Raw genomic sequence first — 24,518 nt, 5'->3', positions numbered from 1 at the left:
GGTGTCCTCATGAAAGTGAGAGTAGGACGGTCCTGAGACCATCCCTGACCTAAAGGGGACAGGCACACCCCAGCTGACCGACATTCACTGTGTAAGAGACAAAAGCTGGTGAGTGTTAGAGGAGAAAAACTTCGTCCTCACTCTTGATGCTCCCCTCCACATAGGGCAGTATCAGTTTGTTTGCTATTCCTGGTCTTATCATATCCTGACTCCTGCTGTGAGCCTAGAGGAGGAAACTGTGCTTGCAGAGTCCACCCCTTCTCTCCCCTTTCCCTTGGGGGTACCTATTGTGCTCTGCTCCTTTCTTCCTTCTAGGAGGTGGTCTATCCCAGACTAGTGCTGCTGGGTGAGAAAACCCATTAAGTTCTGGAGTTCAAAGATGAGCCAGTTCTCCCATGTCAACTTATAATAAAAGTGAAATTTTGTTCTCTGCCTGTCTTACTCTTTCATCATCTATTTCCATTGTTTCAGAATATAGACAGGAAATAGAATATTAATTAGTGGGTTTCTTTCAATTCTAACTTGGTGGTTGAATTTAGTTGGTGCCTGTGGGGACAGTGCTGAACCTTCACTCAGGCAAACCGTCTTTCCATTCTCTCCACACATTTCCATCCTTCTATTCAGTCATTTTGTATTTCTAAAAATCCTTCCTGATTAACACCATATAATCTGCCTACTTACTATATTTCATACCGATACCTATTTTTTAATTTGTCCTTTATTTAATTTGCTCGCTCTCATTCTCTTGTTGTTTTGAAACTACCCTTAATATTTTTAATGTGTTTCTTGAAAAAGTCTTGATGACATTCTGATTTGAAGGCATAGCTTATAGTTGTGTCTAAGGTTCTAGGTCAGTTTTACTGTCCTTTTGACAAAATGGAAGGAGAATCAGGCAATGCAGAAGTATATGGTTAAGCTAGGGGTTCCACGTGGGAAGTGACATAGGGTCCAGTGTATCGGTGCTAACAGAGTGATGAACAAGCCATGACAAAGTCCACTTATGTGAACATTAACTGGAGGGGTGAACAAGTGGTGGTAAAGCTGTCAAAAATGACGTGTCAACATAAGCACTTCATTTCTGCTTCAGCACATCATTTCACCTCAGAGCTGTCATCAATTTGCCATACACAGTAAGTGACAGATAGTTGTGACCTGGCACAGTGCTTCAGCACACACAGGACAGGACTCAACAAATGTTAATGACCAAACATGAGTAATGTCATACAGCATCTGTGCTAGGCCTCCTCTAAAAGTTGGCAAATACACTAATATTTTCAAAGTCTTCCAGGATCCAGCCCTCACCTCTCTCTCCAGCGTCACTAACCAGGACTTTTTGTTCCTTTTGTTCCAACCATACTGAGCTACTTATAGCTTCACAAATATGCCAGGTTGTTTCAGGTGTCCATGGCTTTGTTCATATTACTCCCTATGCCCTTTCCTCCGATACTCCTCATTAAGACACAGCTTTTAGAAAGGATTTCCTGATCCATCTCTAGGTAGAGCTGATGATTTCTTCTTCAGTGTCCCCAGTGGATCTTATTTGAACCCTGTTATAGGATCTGCAACTTTATTGGACTTATTTGTTTGCATAAATGACTTTCCTATTAGACTGTTAACCTTTTAGTACCAGACACTATATCTCATTAAACTCTATAGTCACAGTTTATTTAAAACTGTGTACCTGTATTTAATGGGAATTCAATAAATTTCCATGTAGGAATGACTGGATTAATCAACTAAAGTCCTTTTCACTTAAACTGCAATAGATGGCAATTCAATAAATATTTACTGGGTCCCAACCACATGCCAGATGGTGCTAGGCTAATGTGGTGTAGTACAATAAGCACTGGTCTTGAACGGGCAAAATCATTACTCTTTGACACGTACTAGCTGTGTAATCTTGAGCAAGTTACTTCGCTTTTTAATCTTCATTATTTTTACCCATAAAACTGGTCAGGAGGTAGTGTTATAAGGATTAAATAATATATGCATAGCACTGAACAAGGTGTCTAGGAGCAGCCAACAGGCACTAAAAAAACAGTTCCTTTCCAAGAAGTTTCAAAGGGTTTATAGACTAGTAAAGGAGACATAATACAAATAAACAACTCTAATGTAAAATAATGAATGCTTTGTTACTGTAATAATGACAGGTGCTCCTAGAACATGGATGAAAAACAAAACCTGCCAAGACAGTCCAGAAGGGGACAGTAGGAAAGACACAAGAAGGAAGAGTACAGTTGCATTCTCCCCTCTTCCAAACTCTAAGCAAAGAGCAAAGTATCAACCAAGGCACAAAGCTGTGAAAAAGAACTAATTATCTGGGAAAAAGAAAAAGGCTTGCAGATAGGGGTTCAGTAAGAAAGAAGCCAGAAATGTTGATTGCAATTAAGTTTTGAAAGGGGTTTGTAGGGTGACATCTGTAGCAACTGGGAGCCATGGGAGCTGTTTAAGCAAAGGGCTGACATGAGTGAATCTATCATTTAGAAAGCTGACTCGGGCAGTAATGTGGACTACAGGCTGCAGCAGGGACAGAGGAGGGGCAGAGAAGCTAGGAATACGCTCGCATAAAACTGTGGAATTGCTAAATCCTAGTGACAAATTCCAGCTTTATTAAACAACGAGGCACCAAGTATCAGTAGCAACCTAAATACAAATGCTTTTTAAGGGGCTCTACCAATGAGAAATGGAAAGGGCTGGTGTGATGAACACTTTAAATACCCTTCTGTAAGAACTCTGGAAACAAGCAATGACGCCAAAATGTACTTTTCTTCTTATTAAGATGAAGACTCTCCCATTCAATGCTACTAGTAATACTGGGTAAAAAGAAATTTTAAAAACTTACCTTTGACAGTATCCTGGGGCAACACACGCCCGTGAAGATGAATCTAGACTACATTCAGTGCAAAAACCAAAACCCTGAAAAGAGAGAAAAATCACAATAAGCCACACACTCGTAGCAAGATGCCATGGCAAGTGGCAGAACAAAGTTCAGAATTCAGGCAGCCTAGTACCAATCCAGGCTTCTCCATCTACCACAGCGGTTTCCCAACGTGGGGCACATGCCCCATAGGGGGACAATTTGATTTTTAAGGGGGGCAATTCGAGAATGAGTTATTAACAGTGAATTTTTTGCATTTCTTATGGTTCTGGGGCCTCATATACAGTATGTAAATATATATTGTGACATATTTAAGCATTTCAGTTCTCTATTATGTTTTAAAATGTTATTTGCTATTTTTTCATATCACTTCATATTATTATTTTTTAAACAATTTCTTAGTGATTTCTTTCTCAGTACTTCAATTGTTCTTTTGTTCTTTTATTTTTCTCTTTCATGGATGCCATGCTTAGACCAAGTTAATGGCCTTTGAGGCTTCCTCCATGTTAATAAGAGTTCACTTTTTGAATAATAAGAATTAAATGTCACGGGGGGGGCATCAGGATTTAAGAGATGCTTAGGTGGGGCATGGCCAAAAAGAGGTTTGGAACCACTGATCTACCAGCTCATAGCCTAACCTCTGAAACCTCAGCTTCCTCATTCAACACTGGAAACAGTAACAGCATCTTTCTCAGAGGGTTCTTTGGAAGTTTAAATAAAATGTGTAAAACACTTAGTGCAGGGCAGCACCAACCACATGCTCAATAAAGGAAAGTGGTTATTAAGAATATGAACTGAAATATGAAATACTTGCTGAAGAAACATTAAAACCTATATTATACTTTTATTATTTATTTTACCCTTACGTCCTACCAGAAAAATAGCAAATTACCTTTTCAACTTCTCCATTTCATGTGAGGATGTCTCAAAATCACTTAGGATTTAATATTGCATCCCAAATTGCCCTCTTCATCCCCTACCCAGACCATATTCTCCATATCTCCACTGTCTCAAACAAGGCACCATCCTCCACCCAGCTGCTGGTCAGAACCTCAGATTCATCTTGGATTTCCCACTCTACCCCAGTCCTCTCATAGCCATCAGCAAGTCCTGTCATTTCTGCTTTCACAATATGTATCTCAGATCTACCCACAATTCTTCATTTTCATTGCCATCATCATTTCTCACTTGTGAAGGCCTCCTAGCTGGCCTCCCGGAGCCTATTCTTGCTCCTCCCCAATCCATTCCCAAACAATGGCTGGAATGGCCTCTTAAAAATCAAACCAGATCATAGCAAGATGCTAACAAATGCTGTGAAATGTTTTTTCATTTCAAGATGAAATGTCTCTTAATATATATGAAATACATTATTTACATACCTGTGAATATACAAATACATCAAAATATGTGAAATGACAGCCATTTATTAATAGACATTTACAGACCTCAAGCCAGTCACTTCATTTTACAACGGCAAAAACGAACATCAGAAGGTTGGACCTCTGTGTGTGTGTATAGGTGGGCAAAACAATGCCGGACAAGACTGGCAGAAATACGTCTGCGATGAGCACCCACACTGTGCCAGACAGCTTGTCACTGTTTGGAAGTCGGCCCCTTAGTTTCACAATCAATGTTTCTGCCCAAGAAAGTGAATTCCATTCCCCATGGCTACAGACTGTAAATTACAGCTTTAGTCCCACACTGTGTCACAATGTTTGAGGTGGTACTTCAGTCTAACTCGAAAACATCTGCTGCCCCCTTATCTGCCATCACCTTATGTTTCCTTGTTTAAGTGTTTGAATAAACAAATCTTAGATGGAACTGTGCTGTGTAATGAGTATTAGTAATACTTTAATTAGTATGATCCCTATCTTCCTACTATACACACCACTGTCCCAGCGATCTCTAAAAAGCAAATTTGATCTCTAAATATATCACTGCCAAAATTCACTCAAGAGCTACCCATTACTTTTGGGGTAAAATTCAAGATCTCTCTTAACTGCATCATCACTTCACATTCTATTCACATGGATTGCTATTGGTTTCCTTGCCCACATGATTTCCTTGCACTGATGTCTCTGAGGACCTTTTGCCTAATTCCCTTCGACTCCTCTCTTGAGATCTGCCTCGGGTGTTGTTTTGAAGTTTTCTATACCCTCCCTGGCTCCACTAAGTGTTCCTCCTCTGAGGTATACCATATAATATTGGTAATATCCATGGGTCTATTTCCTTTACTCAAGACAACAAGATCTATGTCTTACACATCTCTGAATTTGGTATCAGGTAGCAGTTTAATAAACAAAAACTGAACTAAATCCTGACATGATCCCTATACCCCAGTCCTTCAACATAGATGCTCCCCCATTAAATAAAAGGCACTGGGGAAAATGGAAGAAGGCAGCTGCAACTTCCAAGATGGGTTTGGCCCTCACGGAGAATGTGAGCTATGCAGTTATGTGTGACCCTCCAGTACCTCAGAGACAGACTAGATTCTTTAATTTATTGTCAACTATAAACCATCAAGATGACAGTGTATAATAAAAGTATAATAAAGGTTTTAATGTTTCTTCAGCAAGTATTTCATATCTTCAGTTCTCTATCTGATTAGTTTCTGCCCAGGCTGAGCAGGACTGCTTCTCTAGACTTATCAGTAGTCTAAACTCCGTACCAACTTCATAAAGTAGCTCATAATTACATATCTTGTTAACAGATAAGCTTAGGACACAGTGGCCAGCTCAGTCCTTTGCCTGCTTGGCAGCTGGTCCCAGACGCTGACATTCAGTGAGAGAAAAGGAGTTAAAGCAGTGGAGAAGCAGGCAAGGGAAACTGGGCAGTGTTCCAAGTACTCTGGAAACCAGCTTCATTACTCTCCACAGGGCTGTGAACCTGTGTATCAGATGGACTCATACTCAATATAAACATAAAATTTCATTCTAAAATCAACATTTGAAATGATCCAGTTGAAGTTATCTACAGCACTACTTTCCTTCTAAGGTATGAGTAATAGCAAATTCCTTCAAAATATCAGTTTGAAATGTTCAGGACTATATACTGTAATCCTACTATCTGATCATGTTCAGCCACAGCAGTAAACTATGTGAACCACTCCAGTTCTCTCTCTTCTCTTGCAGAATAACCAGGTTGGCCTTGGAATTTACACAGGGGTTGGGAAGGCTCAGTGGATCTTGGACTAAATCAACCCCTGGGATCAACTAAACTGCAAGGAGATTTCAAGAGTTCCTCCACAGCCAAGCACATAACTAAACTCACAGAATGTAATTAAAATTGCATCTTTCGCCCTGACCGGTTTGGCTCAGTGGATAGAGCGTCGGCCTGCGGACTGAAGGGTCCCAGTTTCGACTCCGGTCAAGGGCATGTACCTTGGTTGCGGGCACATCTCCAGTAGGGGGTGTGCAGGAAGCAGCTGATTGATGTTTCTCTCTCATCAATGTTTCTAACTCTCTATCCCTCTCCCTTCCTCTCTGTAAAATATCAATAAAATATATATTTTTAAAAACCACAAAAAAACTACATCTTTCCGCCGAAACCGGTTTGGCTCAGTGGATAGAGCGTCGGCCTGCGGACTGAAAGGTCCCGGGTTCGATTCCGGTCAAGGGCATGTACCTGGGTTGCGGGCACATCCCCGGTGGGGGATGTGCAGGAGGCAGCTGATCGATGTCTCTCTCATCGATGTTTCTAACTCTCTATCTCTCTCCCTTCCTCTCTGTAAAAAATCAATAAAATATATTTAAAAAAAACAAAAAAAACAAAACAAACAAAAAAAAAACTACATCTTTCCTAGGGAATATGGCAAGTTTAAAAATACATATTCAAAAAACTATATTAATATCGCTTCTGACATGGTAGGATTTAATTTTCAAATTTGATAACTTAGCATAATTCTTTTAAATTTAATTTTGATTCTCATATCAAAAAACTCAAATAACATAGATAAGGCTATCTTCTCTCCCCCAACCTCAGTGTTCCCAAGACTCACCACTATTTATCTGTTTGACATCTAGCATAATACTTGGGGTTGCAGACTGTTAAGAATATGCTATAAACTTTTAATTGAGTCACTAATAACACTGCAAACCCAGACTGCCTATGTCATTGGCAACTGGCCTAACTTCAAGCATGACGTCAGGAAAAGATGTCTTAAGTGAAGCAGCAGATGTGCGGGAGGAACAAAACACCAGCAAGGAGGCTGGGGATGTGTTCCCAGGAGGCGAGCATGGACCAGGAGGATACCAGAAGTCCAGCTCTGTAAGCGGCATACCCAGCTCAAGTGGGCAAGAAGCAGCCTATTTAATTAAGTAACACACATAATAGTAATAACAAACGCCTGAGGGAGCATTGCTATAAGTAAATGGGTTTATTTGGCCACCGTTACACAAGTGACTATTGTTCCACGATCTTTGCAGTTTCAAATCTCTTCTACTTCAGTTTGACACTTTGGAAATTCTATAAAAATGTTCAAGTCTGTCCATTCCTAAAATCAGCCCCTTTAATCTGTAATCTCCTCGAGCTTTTTGTCCTCTCTCCCCTCTTTCCTCTCCCAGTCAAGCTTTTATAAAAAGAAAATGTTATTTGTGGTCTCAATGTCCTTCTCTCTCTCTCATTCACTTATTAATCATTGCAATTTGATTTCTTTCTCTGTCAGTCCCAGTTGCCAAATACAATAAATATTATTCATTGGTTTTGCTTTAACCTGGGCGTTTAAAAATCAGAGAGCTGAAACTCTGTCCTTTGGAAGCTCCTTTCCTATCTGGCGATTAAGGATAATGCAGATAGATCCAGCCATTGGGCCAGGGGCGCCTTCTTTTAGTTCCTGGTCTCTTGGCTGTGCCTGAGTTCTGCCTCCCTGGATTTGTAGCCAGCCCAAGGCCTTTGTCAATACTGTTGATTTTCAGATTCCCATCTTGGGCGGGCTGGGGCTGGGTGAGGAGTTGCTGCTTCTGTACGTGGGAGTTGGGGAGACAGGGATTGTGGTGAGAGAACCAAACTCAATTCCTAGCTTCAAAGATTGAGCCTAGGTCTGATGCCCAAACTGACATGGAACATATTTAGCCCCTTTACCACACAGAAGGGGCCAAATGCATTACTTGTGCACCTCTTAGACCATTTCTTACCAGTTTCTTTTACTGGATAGTCTTTCTCTATTTGTCCTTTCATTACTGGTATATTCCTCAGGAGTTCATCCTTTCCTTTTTTTTTCCCTTTATTGATTAAGGTATTACATATGTGTCCTTATCCCCCTAATGCCCCCCCATCCCCCTGCTCATGCTCTCACCCCACCCCCTAGTGTCTGTGTCCATTGGTTATACTTATATGCATGCATACAAGTCCTTTGGTTGATCTCTCCCCCTTCCCCCCACCCTCCCCTGCCTTCCCTCTGAGGTTTGAGGGTCTGATGGATGCTTCTTTGTCTCTGGATCTGTCATCCTTTCCGTTCTCTATTTTATGTACATGTCCTTACCCTCTCCCAGAGATTTAACTACTACCTGTATCTTGATGACTCACAAGTCTCTCCCCGGTGTTGATCTTCGTTATAATCTTCAAAGACATCTATACAACTACCTCATGTCAATAGTCTCTTTGTCTTATGTTCCATGGGCCCCTAAAACACAACGTAACTAAAGTAATCCTCCCCAAAACTGGGTCTCCTTCAGCCTCCTTTGGAAATACTATTATCCCATTTAAAGAAAAAATCTGGGATCTCATCAGCATCTTCCTCTCACCAAACATACATTATTTCAGTACATACTTTCTTCCCTATTCCTCCTGCCTTAGTTCCAGCATAGTTTCTCACCATATTTATTCCAACTGTTTTTTTAATTGATTTTCTTACCCTCAAGACCCACCCCACCTCCACTGCCATTAGAATTACCTGTATAAAGTGCAAACCCACATTGCCTTCGCATTGTCTCTCATCCATCCTCAAGATAAAATCCAATTCCTAGTGTTACAAGGCCTAGTACCTGTTCCCCTCTCAGCTTCAACTCACAAAACCACATTGCTTTAAGCACCCCATGGTTTCATGTGCCTGTAACTTTGTATATGCTGTTTTCAGTTGAAACTGCCTTCCCTCTCACAGGGCAAATTTCTTTTCAACCTTCAAGATGCAGGCTTAGGGAAACCTTTTCTATGAAGTCTTTCTTGATTCCTCTCTCTTCCTATAGGTGATGTGGATGGATCCTTCCTCTGAGTTAGCAACTGAACTTGGTATATATTTCCACTAGGCTTGTGTATGTTGTTTATACTACTAGGTTATAAGTTTGCTGAACACAGGATCTAAGTCTGATTTATCAATGCATGACCATCATTTAAAACAGTACTAATCAAAGGACATCCCAATAAATTCTTATGGAATAAACACAGTTACTTTGCAGGGGAAAAATAAAGTCAACTCAATATAATATTCTTAGTTTACTCAAATAACGATGCTGCTTATAAATTACAACAGTTTATCCAGGGCCACAGTACAAACTTCATTTCATTCATTCATCATTCATTCAGTGAATGAGCCACCTGCTAGGTATCATGCTCTGTTCTAGGAACACCATGGTGAAATAATGCTTGGGTCTCAAGGCAGTATGTTACTTGTATGGGACCCTCAGACTTCCAGGGAGAAGCTGTGAAGGAAACTTTGGGATTAACAGCAGGACCCTGACATATAACTGTTAAATTCATTCTTATATCTTGTAAATCAGAGAACATTGCTTAAAAAAACAAAAAACAAAACAAAACACATAATCTGCAGCAGGGATGAAGAAAAAGGCATGTGCCTCACCTTTAGCTACTAAGCTACTCATCTAGTTTGGTCAGTTAACTAATGCCCTCTAGCTTAGTCCAAGACACCTTGTCCATTCCTTAACAGAAAGGGCTTCGGAAAATAAAGCTAACTTCTGAAGACCTACACACAACTGGAGGTGGGGGCAGGGAATAACAGTTGCCTGCTACAGGAATAGCCGGCCGGCTACTAAAACAGCAGATTCAACTCAACCAACTTTACTGAATGCTTACTAAGTGCCCAGCACTATGCTCGGTGTTTTCAGAGCAATGGCCTATGGTCACATAAATTGTTGGTCACATAAAAATTAAACAGATTAACATACTCAGCTTTTATAGCCAATTTATTGGCAATTTATGATTAAAAAGCTTTTAATCCTTTTCCATATTGTATGTTGATTTTATGTAGTGTTGTTGTTTTTAATCAAGTAGCTATTTCTATTAAGGCTGTTTAAAAAACTATAAATGCATATTGGTTCTTCAATAAACCAATGAGTTTGGGAAATTTTAATATTGATATTGAAAATAATAATAATCATTACCAACTGTTTATGCTGTGCACAGCAATATGAATCATGGATGTCTCAAAAGCTCTCATTTAAGATACCTCTGTCCTCAGAAGTCTTACACTCTTGATAAGAAGAAGAAAACTAGCACAGGAAGCAATTCCACAAAAACTAAGCGCTAAATTGTGTGGCACAGAAGTTTCGGGAATGCAGTGAAAAGAATGGGCTAGCTAGACAATCTATGCAGCCCTCATGGAAACTAGGATTTCATCTGGAATTGACAGGATTTAAAGCAGTGATGCTCAAACTTTTTGGCCTCAGGGTCTCTTTAGAGTCTTAAAAATTATTAAGGACCCTAAAGAGCTTTAGTTTATTTAGCTCATAACTGTCGATATTCACCATATTAAAAATTAAACTATGAAAAATTTAAAATATTTATTCCTAAGTATTCATTTAAAAATACAGCCCTAGCCAGTTTTTTCTCAGTGGATAGAGCCTCGCTGCTTACAGACTGAAGGGTCCCAGGTTTGATTCCAGTCAAGGGCACATGTCCAGGTTACGGGCTAGATCCCCGGTGGGGGGCGTGCAGGAGGCAGCCAATTAATGATTCTCTCTCATTATTGATGTTTCTGTCTCTCTCTCCCTCTCCCTTTCTCTCTGCAATCAATAAAAACATATATAAAAAAACACAAATAAACATTTTAAAATTAAAAATATTTTAAAAGATAAAAATTTGAGGAAAGTGCCATTGTTTTACATTTTTGCAAATATCTTGCTTAAGAGACAACAGCTGGATCTTAATTTCTGCTTTTGCATTCAATCTTTTGTAGTCTTATATGTCATGTGGCATCTGGAAAACTCTACAATCATGAGAAAATGAGTTTAAAAGGCATATATCACTCTAGTATTAATAAAATAGTTGTGACCTCATAGACCCCCTGAAAGGGTCTGGATGGCAGGTGGGGAGGAATCCTCAGACCACACTTTGGCTGATCATTAATTTTAAAAGAGAAAGAATGGTATGAGCAAGGGCTGGGCAGGAAGGAAGTGGGTGGCTTAAGAGCCGTAACTTCCACGTACTCACACTTATTCCTAACATCTTGGCTATAACCAAGCTCCCCTCCATTGTGAACCCCAGACACAGAAATGGCAGGGCGAGGTGGGGTTCTGGTGACAGTGGGAGGAGCCTCTCTCGCACCATGTGCTGTGCGCTTCCCCTGGCAACATTCCCTGGAGGCCACACGTCAGGTTTTCCTCTCTGGCGCCTACACTGTGCTCTCCTTCTCGAAGCTGTAAATGGTTCACAAGAAACTGCCTTCCCATGGCTTCCCGAGGCTGTGTTTTAATAAATGAAAATCTTCTCTTGCTACAGTCTCAAATTCCTCAGACGTTTCTTGATCTGGCTGTCTTAAAAAAGCCAAGTTAACATCAGCCACGTAGCCAGTTTTCCCTTGCCAATAATCATGTGAGTTTGCTATTCCATTCGCGTGCATCTTGTGCACTGTAAAAACAGTTCCTGGAGCATCGTATGTCATGGATCTAGTTGCCATAAACTGAAAACATTTTCTTCATATTTTGTGGCACAAACTAAAAGCATTCTGGATGTGGTTTGCACACAGTCCATCTCTAGCCAAAAAAAGAGGTTTAAATATATGGAAAGACAGAGAAAGGGAGGCAGCTATTACCATTGTTAAACTGTTTTTTATCAACAAAGTCAATGTTCAACAGTGGATGCTTTTTAATTTGAAAATTTACCATGATTAAAGTTCTAAAATTATCCTGCAAGTAGTACAATTGTTTATTTTATGTAGCAAGTTTTAAGTTGTCGAAGAGTATTTTATAGTTAAGAGAAACACTGACGAAACAATCTTCTCTTTTGATCTCAAATTTTTTTAAAAAATAGAAAAAACTATGAATCTATATATTTTTCAGTCTTTTTAATTTTATTTTTGTAGTAAACATTTATTAAGGCCTCTTTAGAGAACAGATCAATTTGAAGTCAAAGCGAAACTAAAACTTTGGAAGAGATTTCTGCTCTGCGAATGGTAAACTATGTAATTCAGACCAATCAATACTGAGGACAGCCAGAAAATCTGGGCAAAATATAAAAAGTATCTTGAAGGCGGAGGAGTACTAAGTTAATTAAGAATTACCATGCACAAAAATCAATTCCAGGTGAACTATACACGAAATGTGAAAAATAAATAATAAAGCTTTTAGAAGATAATATGGAATAATTTATCCATAACCTAGGGGTAGAAAAGGATCTCTTACACAGGATACAAAAAGCACCTATTATCAAAAAAGAGATAAATATGATTACACAAAAATTCAGAATTTTTGTTCATCAAAAGACATCCTCAAGAAAGTAAAAAAGCAGGGCACATAAAACCAATCAAGGGCTCATATTCAAAACAGTAAAGAGTTCTAACAAGTTAAAAAAAAAAAAAAGGCAGGTAACTCAATAGAAAAATGGGCAAGAGGTTCAATGAGGAACATCATCAAAAAAAAAAAATTATATTATCTAAATGGTCAATAAACATGAAAAGGTGTCTAGCCTCAACAGTAAGTGAGAAAAATACAAAAGAAGATAATAATGGAAAATACCAAGAAACAATCATAATTATACATATCATTATATACCAGAATGACTACAAACTTTAAGATCTGAGAATAAGTATTGTCAAGGATATGGAACAATCAGACTTCTCACATATTACTTGTGTGAAAATGTCAATTGCTACATCCATTTTGGAATGCGGTCTGGCTTTACTGTTCTAAAGTTAAACACAGACATACTTCATGATCCAGCAATTCCACCCCCAGGTATCTACCCAACAGAATTCATGCACATGTGCACAAAAAGACATATATAAAAATATTCAGAGCAGCATTATTCATAATAGCCCCTAACTGGGAATAACCCAAATATTCTCATAGAACAGATAAATACATTCTGGCATATTCACAAAATGGAATACCATCTATATATATAAAAGCCTAAGTGACTGTTAGGACTGAACTACCAGTCGACCAGTCGCTATGATGTGCACTGACCACCAGGGGGCAGATGCTCAATGCAGGAGCTGCCCCTGGTGGTCAGTGCGCTCCCACAGCCAACCTCCCACGGCCAGCCAACCTCCCCCAGTCCCTCCCCGCAGCCGGCAAACCTTCCATGGTCCCTCCCCCCGTCTGGCAGGCCCTGTCTGGTGGCCAGCGGCCGGCAGGCCCCAGCCAGCCCAGCCCTGATTGGGACTGAGCGAGATGGCCCTGATAGGCCCTGATTGCTGGCCAGGCCTAGGGACCCCACCCGTGCATGAATTTCGTGCACCGGGCCTCTAGTACGGTAATAAAAAAGAAACAACAGCTACACACAACAACATGGGGTGGATTTTGCAAACATAATGACCAGGTTATATATATAGCATGTGAATCTGTGTTCAAAATCAGCCAAACTATATTGTTTAGAGGTATATGGGTGGTAAAAGCAGAAAGGGAAGGGACAGACTAAAACTAGCAAAGATCACTAAGAAGGGGGGGCTGCTGGCTCCCAGCAACATCCTATTTCTTGACCACAGAGGTGGTTATTTTAAAATAATTCATTAAGTTTTACAATTGTGTATTAGGCACTTTTCTAGTCGTGTGATATGTTTTACAAGAAAAAGAATGAAAGCCTAAAAACGAACAAAATGAATACTAAGGGGAAAGTGGTATCTCTGGTATAACTTTAAAACTTGGAGTGTAGAACCCAAATTCTTTAGATGGCATTCCAGCCCTTCATTACCCAGCCTTGTCTTTCTAGTCTCATCTCTTACCATCCACCTTTCTTCAAAAGTAGTCTCATACTCGCTCTCAACCCTGTGCCTTTTTACTTTTACTTGTGATATTTCTGTCTAGAAAACCATGTAGACATATCCCAATCATCCTTCTGCCAAAGTACAAAATGTCATTCAAGATACAGCCTGGATGGCAACTACTATGAGAGACCTTTTCAGGAGACACAGATTCTAGAGGCACACTGCCTAGTTCAAATTCCAGACCTGCCATTTACTGGTGGTGTGACCTTGACCAACTTACTAACCTTAGTTTTTGTAGCTTTCTCATCTGTAAAATAAGATAAAAATATGACTTGCCTAACTGGGTTGTTGTGAAGATGACATGAGTAAATATAAGCAAAGTGCTTAGAACATGCCTGGGAGAGAGTAAACACTAGGCATTAGCTATTATTATTAACTAGGTATAAGCTATTACTATTATCAATAATACACTGATAACCTCCTCCCTATCCACAAAGCCCCTTCACATTAGATATAGTCTTCCTCTGGGTTTCCATAGTTAATTTCTTTTTTTTTTTTTTTTTTTAAATCTTTATTGTTCAGATTATTACATTTGTTCCTCTTTTTTCCCCCCATAACTCCCCTCCTTCCAGCTCCTACCCCACCCTCCACCCTCACTCCCCACCCGCTGAGTTCATCCATAGGTGCATGATTTTTGTCCAGTCACTTCCCGCATCTCCCACACCCCTTTTCCCCTAAGAATAGTCAGTCCATTCCCTTTCTATGTCCCTGATTCATTATAATCACCAGTTCATTCTGTACATCAGGTTATTTATTCACTTGATTCTTAGATTCATTTGTTGATAGATGCATATTTGTTGTTCCTAATTTGTATCTTTACCTTTTTCTTCTTCTTCCTCTTCTTAAAGGATACCTTTCAGCATTTCATATAATACTGGTTTGGCTGTGATGAACTCCTTTAGTTTTTCCTTATCTGTGAAGCTCTTTATCTGACCTTCAATTCTGAATGATAGCTTTGCTGGATAAAGTAATCTTGGTTGTAGGTTCTTGGTATTCAGCACTTTGAAAATTTCTTGCCATTCCCTTCTGGCCTGCAAAGTTTCTGTTGAGAAATCAGCTGACAGTCGTATGGGTATTCCCTTGTAGGTAATTGAGCCTCTTTCTCTTGCTGCTTTTAAGATTTTCTCTTTGTCTTTTGCTCTTGGCATTTTAATGATGATGTGTCTTGGTGTGGTCCTCTTTGGATTCCTTTTGTTTGGGGTTCTCTGCGCTTCTTGGACCTGTAAGTCCATTTCTTTCTCCAGGTGGGGGAAGTTTTCTGCCATTATTTCTTGAAATAGGTTTTCAATATCTTGCTGTCTCTCATCTTCTGGCACTCCAATAATTCTGATATTAGACCGCTTAAAGCTGTCCCAGAGGCTCCTTACACTATCTTCACACTTTCGGATTCTTTTTTCATTTTGCTTTTCCAATTGGGTGTTTTTTGTCGAATCTTTGGTTTGAGTCTTGTGCTCCTCTGGTCTGCTATTGGGTATAATATTCTTTATTTCAGTCCGTGTATGCTTACTTTCTAATTTCTTTATCGTAGCATCGAGGGTCTCATTAGTTTTCGTGAGGCTCTGCACAAATTTATGGCAAGCCCTCAAAATTGCGATTCTTAGCTCCATATCTTCCATTTCTGTCATGTTTTTTTGTCTCCGCATCTTATATGCTTTCTTGGTGCCCCCCCTTGTGGTCTCTGTGCGCAGTCTTGTTCTAGCCAAGCCTTAATTGTTGTAGTTAACACTAGAGGGATTTGACCACCAGGCCGACTGGCTGTAGGAATCAGCTGTGGAAAACATCTGTCTTCTGGGGAGGCGTTATTCCAGCCTTTGCCTGAGGCGATCAGCAAATGGTTGTGCGCAGGGCCTGGGCGGGGCGGGCTCAACAGGGCGGGGGGAGGGAGCAGCTATGGCCGCTCTCAGTCCGTCCCCAGGGGCTCTGCCTCTCTGTCCCAACAACCGCTGCAAACCTCGGAGGGGCCGTAGCCAGACAGTCCCGCTTCTCCCGTTTGAGTCTGGGTCCCTAGAGACTTGCCCGGGTCTGTAGCCCAGAGTCTGAGACTCCCTCCTGATTGAAAACGACAACCGCGCCCTCAGCCGCCAGCCCGCTTTGCGCGCGCACCCTCACCACCGCACCGCCGTACCTTTAAATTTTCCACACTGCGCCTCCGCTGAGCGTCGGAATGCTGTTGTTTTTGCTTCTAGTTGAAGAGACTCTCCTCAGCCAGCCTTCCCGTGGTTCTGGTTGATGTCCGTTCCGACTTTTAGTTGTATTTTTGAAGTGGTTGTCCACGGCGGCAGTCTCCGGTGTTTACCTACGCCGCCATCTTCCCGGTCTCCCCCATAGTTAATTTCTTAAGAGTTACACCTTTCAGGTCTCAATCCCTATCTAATACAGTGCTTGGCAGGTACTAGATGTTCAACGAGTATCTGTGGAACAAATAAGCTACAAGGACTCCAAATGTGGATCTATGCCACATATAAGAGTAGTCCTTTGGGGGCGGTAAGAGATCAAGCGAAAAACTTGTATGCATGCATATAAGCATAACCAATGGACATAAGACACTGGGTGGTAGGGGAGGCCAGGGGATTGTCAAGGGCGGGGGAAAAAAGGACACATATGTAATACACTTTGTAATACTTTAAGCAATAAAAAAATTTTTAAAAAAAGAAAAAAAAAAAAAAAAAAAAAAAAAAAAAAAGAGTAGTCCTTTGGCACTACCCTATCCTTGGTGCACACTACAAACTGGAAGCATAGTCTTGATGAGATTCCTACAGCAATTACCTCAGAATATGAGCGTAGACTCCCTCTGGTAGCAGCAAATGAGAGACAAGTAATAATACTTGTCCTGCCCTAACCGGTTTGGCTCAGTGGATAGAGCGTCGGCCTGCGGACTAAAAGATCCCAGGTTCGATTCCGGTCAAGGGCATGTACCTTGGTTGCGGGCACATCCCCATTGGGGGGTGTGCAGGAGGCAGCTGATCGATGTTTGTCTCTCACATCTCTCATCGATGCTTCTAACTCTCTATCCCTCTCTCTTCCTCTCTGTAAAAAATCAATAAAATGTATTTTTTTAAAAAAAATACTTGTCCTATCTAACTGTTGTAAGGCTATTGTGAGGCTCAAATGATAATGACTATGAAAATAAAATTTTAAAAGTGTGAATCTCTACTATATGAGATTTTATTACCTTAAAACAACAGGATTACTATGATATTGCAAGTCTGGAAAGCACTATAAGGGATAATAAGAAATTAATATAATGTAAAAATGCAATCTGATATGGTCTAAGGTAAGATTTTTATTTTCAGATTAAAATATTTTGCAATGAAATTTCCCGATTTTCTCATTTGGTTATTAATCATTTATGTAATGTCAGAACAAACATCTGTGTGTGTGAATGTTCACAGCAGCATTATTCATAATAGCCCCAAAGTGGAAACAACCCAAATGTGCATTAACTAGTGAATTGATAAAGTATGGTACACCTACCTCGTGGAAAACTGCTCAGCAATAAAAAGGAATGAACTACTAATACATATTAAAACATGGGTGAACCTCAAAAACATTACATTCAGTGAAAGAAGCCATCCCCCAAAGACCACATATTGTATGACTCCATTTACATAAAATTTTAGAAAAGGCAAATCTATACAGAGAGAAAGTAAATCAGTGAATACCTAGGGATGGGAGCGGGAACAAGGACTGGCAGCAGCAAATGGGCAAACAAGGTCTCTCTGGGCTGGTGGAAATGGTCTCAATTTGGGTTGTGATGATGATTACATAACTGTGTAAATTTACTAAAATGTTTTAATTCTATTACCTAAAATGGGTGAATTTTATGGTATGTAAATTATACCTCAATAAAGTTGTTTTTTAAAAACAAATATTAGGCACTCTTTTAGAGCCAGCTGTAATTCCCACATCTTTAAAATCTCAACAACATATGGGATTAAATAATACAAGAAGAAAACAATAAAAATCAGCTTTTAAAAATAAAAAAATAGAAATGGCACATACTGAATATCTTAAAAAACCCAAAGCACCATCTCTATACTCATTTTTCAATCTAGGAGCAACAAACAATTATCTTGATAAACAGGCTTTCACTGTCATTTATTTATTTCATCCCACCTGTACAAACATACACTGGCTTCAACTGCATTTATAATTGCAAACATGGATATTTGGCATGATGCCCTCCCTTTTTATGGGCAAACAGCAAGTATAAAAAAAAGGTAAATACAGAAAGCATAGTATATAATGAGATAAAAGAATAATGACCTATGTACAATAAATAGGATTTCTAAATAGGGTTTAAACTAACCCTTAGACACTGACAGTTCTTTATACAAATGTACTTCATATTAAATTCTACAAGTTCTAAAATGCTATCCAAATTCGTTTGCTGAACTGAAATTGTTAAATTGGATATTGCTTAAAGTAGGTCACTGGCTCGGGCTTGGAAAGTATTTGGTAATGCAGGGATCTACTTGCAAAGTCGTTTGTCATAATGAGATCTGACTTAGGCAAAACAGGAGAAACCACATTGGTTGGGTGTCAACTGTCAGTTGTATTTTATTCAAATAAAACTCATTTTAGATTTATCTTACTGCAGATTTCTGAACAGGGAAACAACAAGGTGAAAGAAATGTTTCCGAAAGTATAAATCTGGTGGCAATGTTTAGAAAATGCCTCTTTTGCTTTCTGCTCCTTTGTCCCTCACAACTACTCAGTCTCCAAAGACCATTAATCTTTCTTTTGAAAAGTCTTTCAGGTTTATTCCTTTCTCTCAACTTCTACTCTCACCAATATGATCCTAATTTGTGTCAAGAGGTGTTAAAGAGCTGGAAAACTGGGGAAAGAAGCCAAACTAGACACCATCAGAATGATCTAAAATGAAAGCGTGGGCCCCCTAGCATCAGCATCACCTAGGAACTTCGTAGAAATGTACATTATCAGCCTTTACCCTGACCTACTAAACCAGAAACTCTGCGGGGCAGGGCCAGCAATCTGTGTTCTTAAGGAGCCCCTCTAGGTGATTCTGATGGAGGCTCAAGTTTGAGAATTAGTGGTTCAGAGAGAAGGAGAAGAGGAAAGAATGGACCAGGAGGAGCAGAGAATTTGGGGATCTACTAGGAATTTCTACCACAATGTCCCTCCACTCTTTAACCCAACCTATCCAAAAAGAACTCTTCCCCTAATCTGCTCTTCCAACTGTTAATCATTTTTGATATCACAACCCTCTACGTTGCTTACATTCAATCTCCTTTCCCACCAGTCTTCATCCAATATACTAATCTTGTTGATTCCAGGGTTGGGGCTCTAAGCAGGGGGGGGGGGGGGGGGGGGGGGGGGAGCAGCACCATATATGGGACATTATGCTTAAAGGGCCCTTCAAATCGGTGGAGAAAAAAAATGAGTTATTCAGTAAATGATTTTCAAGTAACTGGCTAGTCATTGTGGGAGTGGAGAGTGGAAGCTATATTCCTTACTTTATACATCTTATTCAATACACCAAAATAAAATTCCAGGTAAACCAAACACTTTAAAAAAAACACATGGAAGTAGTAAACAAAATCATCATAAAATGTTTTTTGTAACTTTCAATGGGAAGGTCTTCCTAAAAGCATGGTAACTTCACCCAGAAAGCATAAAAAATAACTAAAATATTACTACACAAAAATTTAAGCCTCTCTATGGCCAAAAAAAATCATAAAGATATACTAAAGATATATTAAAGAGTTCTCTCATATTGTTCAGGAAAAGATGAACAAGCCTAATAGATAATTAGACAAACAATAAAAAGGATACATAATTCAAAAATGGAAAAAATACGAAGTATATAAAAAAACATAAACACAATACTTTAAAAAAATGTTTTTGTTTTTTTTTTAACCTAGCAAATTGGCAAAGATGAAGAAGACAGATAATGTCCGGGTGTGGAGAATGGGGCACTCACATACTGATGGTGGGATATAAACTGCCTTTCTACAGCATAATACAACATCCACCAAAATTTAAAATATGCATTTCTTTCAGATGGCAACTCCATTTCTAAGGAAGAATTCTACAAAAATACTCACAATGTATTTGTCATTGCTACTGCTGCTGTACTATTTGTAATCCGTATCTTTTAAAAAATATATTTTTATCGATTTTAGAGAGAGAGTGGAAGGGAGAGGGATAGAGAGATGGAAACATCGATGAGGGAGAAACATCCATCATCTGCCTCCCACACAGCTCCTACTGGGGATCGAGCCTGCAACCTGGGCATATGCTCTGACTGGGAATCGAACCAGTGACCTCCTGATTCATGGCTCAATGCTCAACCACAGAGCCACACCAGCCAGGCAATCTTGAACAATCTTAATGTCAATCACTCAGGGACTGGTAATAGAATAGAACATTATGCAGACATTAAAAGAAGGCAAAAGTAACATGGAATAAATATATTTATAACATCTTATTAGATTAAAAGAGCCATCACAAAACATTATGTGTGTTTTAATCCCTTGTTGGTTAAAATATACTTATATATTATATACTACATGTATGTACAGGGTAGGGTGAAAGTAGGTTTACAGTTGTTTATATAAAAAATAATACAATTAATAAATAACAACACAAGAATAAACTGTTTCATGTAGTCACAACTATAAACCTACTTTTGCCCAATCCTGTGTAATGCACAAAATGTATAATCCTGTATAAAAAAATCCTAATATGCTAAGTGTCCAGTCATCCGATCAACCAATCAAAGTGCAATATGCTAATGATATGCTAAGGCTGCTCAACCACTTGCTATGACGTGCACTGACCACCAGGGGGAAGATGCTTTGACCGGTAGGTTAGCTTGCTGCTGGCGTCCAGCCGGGACTGAGTGGTCTCTCCCCGGCTGGCCAACCTCCCGTGTCCCTCCCTGGCCCCGTGCACCAGTGGGGTCCCTCGGCCTGGCCTGCACCGTCTCACAATCCAGGATCTCTTGGGGGATGTCGGAGAGCCGGTTTTGGCCCTATCCCACAGGCCAGGCCAAGGGATCCCACTGCTGGTGCACGAATTTATGCACTGGGCCTCTAGTTTAGAGTGTGTGTGTGTGTGTGTGTGTGTGTGTGTGTGTGTGTATACACTATATGCTAGAATAAAAGTTTTTGGGGGAAAGCCTGGGAAGATATACAGCAACCTTTAAAAACAGGTGCTGCTGCTCTAGCTGGGTGGCTGAGTTAGTTGGAGCGTTGTCCTGTGCACCACAGATTCGATTCCAGGTCCTGCACTGGGGGTTCGACTCTAGCCAGGGCAACCTATGGGAAGGAGAGGAGGGGAACAAGCAGCCGGGTGAAGATACAAAAAACAAACAAACAGGTACTGCTAAGGAGTGGGATGGGGGAATTTTCCATTTTCTCCTTCATAAACTTCAAGTTCTTTACAAAGAACACGAATCACTCTTACAATAAAACGTAAATCTAATTATGTCTGTTCAAAAAGTTCTAAAACTTCCCAGCCCATAGAGAATACAGTCCAAACTCCTCAGTGAGATGGAAGCATGGCCCAGCTATGCCACCTGACACCCCACCCATCGGCAGGGTGAACGTCTCTGACGGAGCAGGTTAGGAAGGAATATCTCTTCCCCCTCCTTCATTGTATCCCTCCTAAAGCCCAGTCTCTACTGGTGACCACTGATAACCTTTCCTGCCATTAGTAAAGCTTTTATCATGATGGAGCACATTGAAATAGCATTCTAACTTGTTATTTTCAGAACAATGTTAACAGAGCTGCTCAAATAAATTAACAGATTTCTTCAACTGCTTTGGGGGAAAATAAGTTCACATGCCAATGTACAGGCTAACAAATACAATCCCACCACTGAAAACCAAAATCTAACATTTTTTTTTTTGCTAATAAATATTAAAAAAAATTTTTTTCCTTGTTTTTCATAGTCATTTGTTGGCATATATCCAGCATCCTATGAAACCCCTGGATACAAAACTTACAATTGTTCAATAGCAGGGGGAGATTGGGAGAACATTTCTTAAAAGACATGAGAGGTGGAGCCAGTTTTGGTGGGGGTGTAATGGGGTTCCATTAAGTACTCAGACAACATCCTTATCAAGCTGCACTATTCATCTTGCAAGCCCAAATTCACTCAAGTTGCCAAGGTACAGCAATATCACACCACCTATGTGCCAGTGCAAGTTTGACCCAGTGTTCAATTAATGGAAATATCATGTCTCTGCAGGAAATCTGAATGCTTAAAAAAAAAAAAATACAATGCTATGCCTGAGTAACAGAAACTCTTCTCTGATCATCCATAACATCAAGAGTTTCTTAGGCTTCACTAGGTAGTATCTGAGCTTTATTTTAAACCACTCCTTATGGCTGATAATTGTCCTCACAGACCTCCTGAGAAAGAACTGATCATTTCAGTAGTACCCTGTTGGGGACCACATAAGACATGGTTGGAAAGTTTGTAAGGAGGACATTCCGAGAAAAGGGAAGTGTGCGGAAGGCCGCCTGCCCTGTTTATGGGTATTCCGACTTAGGGGAGTATCGAAGGCGGTGCCCCTAATTATTCCTTGACCTTTCCAAACAAGTCTGTGCATGTACAGATCCCTGGGTGTTTAATGGAAGCCTTATGCTTAATCCCTGGATGCCCTTGCCTAGAGGACAGTGTAAACACATGTGTCCTCCCAAGATTACTTACCCCACTGATTGTGTCTAAAAGATAAACTTTATCTCAAGCTGCTGCTACAATAAAAGGCTAGTGAGGCAGGCAATCGAGGCTGCTTGGTCCCTTGAGCCAGGCAACCCCTTAGCCCTCTCTTTCACAGTGAAACTGTGTGAGAGTAATCCGTTCATCTGTCGCTCGGGGGCTGCTGGTCAGCCCTGGCAAAGTGGTGCCCTGTGTGAGGAGACCGGGCAGTACCCAGTGTCTAAAGATCTATAATCTAAAGTCTCATAAAATTTTGGCCACGATTAGAGCACTTAGTGCCCTGACTATTCTGGGCATCAATGTATTCAATATGATAGACAGTGCTTTCTGAAGTTGGTATGGTAGTTATGTTTATATGTTTCTAAGATAATCAATTCAATAAAATACAAATACTTGGGTGTGGGGATCAGAGGAGTGCAAGGGAGTCAGAGTGAATGGAAGGTGAAAGGGTAGAGTCCTTAGCTCAGTTATCTGTCGATGACATGGATGAACTACTGTAATTTTCAATCGCATCTGCCTTGAGTATGAAGGTTGTAAGTTATAGTACCTAAATTTTTTTGTTTTGATATCCACTTCCTCTATCAACTACAGCAGAAATGGGGTACCTTACTCATATTTGTATTCATGGTGCTTGGCACAGTGCAGGTACCCAGTAAATGTTTGCTAAATTAATGAAGCATATGCTTTAGAAAACTATATATCACACAATAAAGGGGTTCATGGCAAAAGCTGGTAGTTGCCTACACTTCCTCTTGCAATCCAGATTTGGTTGGGGATAACCCTGTGCTCAGCTAGATTCCCCAACATTTCTTATAAATAGATGTGGCCCAACATCACAGCTCTGGTCAATGAGATGCACATCATTAGATGAGGCACACCTTTCGTATCTCACCCTTTCCACTTCTTTCGGGGTAAGGGAGGGTTTGGGGGTCACAGAGAAGTGACCATGTCACTATCAAGAGACACATTGACAGCTCTAGCCAGTTTGGCTCAGTGGGTAGAGTATCAGTCTGCAGAATGAAGAGTCCCAGGTTCGATTCTGGTCAAGGGCATGTACCTCAGTTGCAGGCTCGATTCCTGACCTTGGTCAGGGTGCGTGAAGAAGGCAACCAATTGATGTGTCTCTCTCACATCGATGTTTCTTTCTCTCTGTTCCTCCTCCTCCCTTCCACTCTCTCTAAAAATCAATGGAAAAATATCCTCGGGTGAGGATAAACAACAACAACAAAAAACACATCAACACATTTAAGGATGGTTAGAAGGAAGGTGAGACATTAACACCACTGTGGAGTGACGGCAGAGCTCTGGCTCACTTCTCAATTTTATGTTGTGTAAGAGAAAATTAATCTCTATTTGGTTAAAGTTTGATTTTCCATTATACATAGTCTAATTTATTCCTAACTGATAAAAATATGTAGTGGTGGGAGGAAGAATGGGGTTACTGTAGTAATCCAAAGAACAAAAATTTACCCTAATAACGGAGTATAGTCTTCTTTTTCTTTGTGGAAACATAGTTGTAAAGATTTCTAGACTGTATATCATTAAATGACAGCACTCTAGCTAGAAGCTTCATAATGATTTGAGATGATCTCACCAAATCAAAATGTTTGGAAAGAGTAGTGATGCTTATATGCACTGATACAGATTGCAGTATCATCAGCAACAACACCAACTAAAACAGATCAACTCCAAGTTCACATGAAATTAGCAATAATCTCCTCTCAACTACATGGACGTGGTAATCAAAACCCAGAGTGAAAAGAAAATGGAAAACATTTAAAAAAAAAAAAACA

At 40.0% G+C, this 24,518-nt stretch overlaps 1 protein-coding gene across 3 annotated transcripts in view; it reads right to left on the bottom strand.

The window, feature by feature from the left end:
- The window catches only part of TNRC6B (trinucleotide repeat containing adaptor 6B), a 229,884-nt gene that overhangs the window by 175,407 nt on the left and 29,959 nt on the right, over positions 1-24,518 (bottom strand). For all 3 annotated transcript variants that reach the window (XM_070411172.1, XM_070411174.1, XM_070411170.1), the window contains one exon: positions 2,843-2,916. The gene's annotated coding sequence lies outside the window, so the exon portion shown is untranslated. Of the gene's footprint in view, positions 1-2,842; positions 2,917-24,518 lie in introns of those variants that run through there.

The sequence above is a fragment of the Myotis yumanensis genome, unplaced genomic scaffold (genome assembly GCF_028538775.1).
Source record: "Myotis yumanensis isolate MYYU_CA2020_CCGP unplaced genomic scaffold, mMyoYum1.0.hap1 SCAF_3, whole genome shotgun sequence".
In the NCBI taxonomy this organism is placed as follows: Eukaryota; Metazoa; Chordata; class Mammalia; order Chiroptera; family Vespertilionidae; genus Myotis; species Myotis yumanensis.
The sequence above is the reverse complement of the archived record's forward strand: the minus strand, read 5'-3'. Positions and strand labels throughout refer to the sequence as shown.